Genomic DNA, 3,549 nt, shown 5'->3' on the forward strand with positions numbered 1-3,549 from the left:
AGTATACAAATAAAATTTTGGCTTAAAATATTGGTTAATATCAATAAAAAAAATATTTTGATAAACAACTTTTAAAATATCAAAGTTGGTTGGTAACTGGATATTCCAATAAAAATTCTATAAGGGTACGTCTTTGATGGCCAAGGTTATAGTTACTAAGAATAGCTAAGTTTTGACTGACCAATGAACATATGATATGTGAAGAGTTGAGTGAAAGTTATTAGTTAGAGTGATAGATCTTATTGTTAGTGAGTAGTAGATCAAAAGAGTAAATAAACTGACCAAAATGATGTGTATATCATGTGGGACTTTGTTTTGAAGAAAAAAATTAGTTAGTATTTTTTTAGTGGATAATTCCAAAATTTTAATGGTTGGACTTTAATGTGAAAATCTATTATAATGTTAGATCAATAAAAGGTCATGAACTATTAATGATGAGAGAAATAAAAAAAAATGTTATGCTACACATACAAGTCTTTTTGGCTTACAAGTCTTACAAGTTGGCCAAATCTAACAAAAACTACATTCACCCACTGGAGCGTGATAACACGCACGTCACCCAACCATTATCAAAGCACGCTCTCACTCACCATTACGGAAGACACTTCTTCTTAAGGGAATTTACAAATTTGATTAATTAATATTATTGATATTATTATTAATATTATTAATATTAATAAATGGTTACTAACCGTTTAGTACCATTTGGTTGAAGGGACACAACCTTTTAAAGATTGTGTATGTTCAAAATATTGTGTCTATTGGCTAAAGGGACACAACTCTTTAAGGATTGTGTACGTTCAAAATATTGTATCTATTGGCAATAGAAAAGACACAACCATTTGTATACGTAGCTAATCATAATTGCTATGTGCAATATGTATAAATAAGTCCTTGTCCACTATTTAAAAAATACAAGTACTAAGTGTACAATTTACTCAACTATTAAGAGATTTTCTTTGTTAAAGAGAGTTGAGAATTTCTTACTATTGCTAATTAAGAAATTCTTAGGTTTCATTGTATCCTGGGAGAGTATTGTCATCAACCCTATAGCAACTAAGTGTGGAGACAAATATCTCTCTAAAGAAAGCGATCTAATCGTGCCTTGAAACCACTACACAAATATAAGATTTTGTCATCTTACCATCTTCTTATACCCAACATCTTCTTCTTCTTCACGTTCCTCCTTCTCCTCCTCCTCTTCCTTCTTCTTCTTTTCTTTTTTCTTCGCATGTTTCATCTTCATCGTTGTTTTTTATTATCGTTGTTGCTGCATTTTTTCCTCCTCCTCTTTCTATTGATTTTGCAATATTATGTATTTTTTCCTTCTTTGTTTAATTTTTTCTCTCAAGAAGAATTATAAGAAAACAAAACAAGGAGATGAGGAAGAAGAAGCAGTAGAAGATGAAGAGGCAGTAAAAGATGAAGAGGAGAAAGAGGAAGCGTTTTGAATTATGCAGAACTTATCAGAATAAAAATATACCAAAAAATTCTTAAAATACACTCAAATATCTTCGTATTACACCCAAATATCTTTGTGTTACGCCCAAATTTGCTGCAAATATAGAAAAATATTTTCTCTAATGTTGCGTTTTTTTTTTTCTTCTTCTTTTCCTTATTTCTTTCTTTCTTTTAGTTAAATGAATGTAAGCTCATACCCTTTCAAGTAATTTTGTAGCATTATGTGTTTTTTCTTCTTCTTTGTTTGATTTTTTTGTTTTTATTCTTGTTAAGAGAGTAAAACAAGAAGAAACTGGAGAATGTAAAATAAAAAAAAAAAGATGAATAAGAAAAAAAAGAAGAAAAAGATTGTGATGATGATCAAGAAAGAAGAAATAGTAGAAGATGAGAAGGAGGAAGAGGAAGAGTTTTGAATTATGTAGAACTTATCAGAATAAAAATACACCAAAAAATTCTTAAAATACACCCAAATATCTTCGTATTACACCCAAATATCTCCGTGTTACACCCAAATTTGTTGCAAATACAGAAAAATATTCTCTCTAATGCTGCATTTTTTTCTTCTTTTTTTCCTTATTTATTTATTTCTTTTAGTTAAATGAATGTAAGTTCATCCACTTTCAAGTAATTTTGCAGCATTATGTGTTTCTTCTTCTTCTTTGTTTAATTCTTTTGTTTTTATTCTTGTTAAGAGAGTAAAACAAGAAGAAACTTGAGAAGGTAAAATTAATAAAAAAAGATGAATAAAAAAAGAAAAAGAAGATGGTGATGATAAAAAAAAAAAAGAAGAAATAGTAGAAGATGAGAAGGAGGAAGAGGAAGAGTTTTGAATTATGTAAAACTTATCAGAATAAAAATATACCAAAAAATTCTTAAAATACACCAAAATATTTTCGTGTTACACCCAAATATCTTCGTACTACACCCAAATTTGCTGCAGAAAAATGTTTCCTCTAATGCTATATTTTTTCTTCTAAATTGAACCACACTTTAGCTTGGATTCAAAATAATAATTAATTTCGTTCTGGTTCAATTGACAATATGAACCTGAATTATTTATTATCTTCAACAACGAGATAACTGATGATGAAGGAGAAAGAGAAAACGAAAAGAGCAGAAGAAATTCCAATGAAAAAAGAAAGAGGAAGAGAAGGAGGAGGAAAAGGTAGTGTTGCTGACGACGATAACAAGAGAGAAAAATTACGAAAAAGAAGAAGAAGAGGTACGGAGAAAGAAGAAGAAGGAGAAGAAAAAGAGGAGGCATGGAGAAAGAAGAAAAAGAAGAAAAAGAGGCACGAAGGAAAAACGCGTGAATATAAATGACTTGTATGGGAAAACGCTTGTGTATGAAAAATAACTCTTGTAAAAAAAAAAAGAACTAAATCTATTATATATCTCTAATTTTACAACCGAGAGGTGCCACGTGTCACTTTTTCATTGCAATTGGAATCAAATCCCCCCTCCTCAAAAATTAAAGAATTCTCCTCTTCACCTTACTAATTTTACAATCAAAATGTGTCACATGTCACTCTCTCATTATAATTGAAATTAAATCATTCCCTCAAAAATTAAAGAATTATTTCCTCTTTCTTACTAATTTTACAACCAAAATGTGTCACATGTCACTCGCTCATTACAATTGAAATCAAATCCTTCCCTCCAAAATTAAAGAGTTCTCCCATCTTTCCTCTTCCTTTCTCTATTTCTCTCATTCCTTCAACCACTCTATCTATTTTATATATCATTATCAATGTCAATTATTAATTACTAATTTGATAATCAAAATGTGCAATATGACATTCTTTAATTGCATTAAAATTAAAATTAAAATTAAAATATACTTGTATTATGTATTATATATTACTATCTAATTTAATAATCAAATGTGTCACATCTCACATGACACTCTCTTATTAAAATTGAGAGAATTTTTTTTTTCAAAATTAATAAACTCTCTTCCTAAATTCTCTCATCTACCTCTCTCCATTTTTCTATTTCTCTCTACTATTTTTATTCATATATAATTTATATTTTATATCAGTGATTTGAAAATCAAAATATATCATCCGGTATTTTTTTACAATTAAG

This window comes from Arachis ipaensis, chromosome B03 (genome assembly GCF_000816755.2).
Source record: "Arachis ipaensis cultivar K30076 chromosome B03, Araip1.1, whole genome shotgun sequence".
In the NCBI taxonomy this organism is placed as follows: domain Eukaryota; kingdom Viridiplantae; phylum Streptophyta; class Magnoliopsida; order Fabales; family Fabaceae; genus Arachis; species Arachis ipaensis.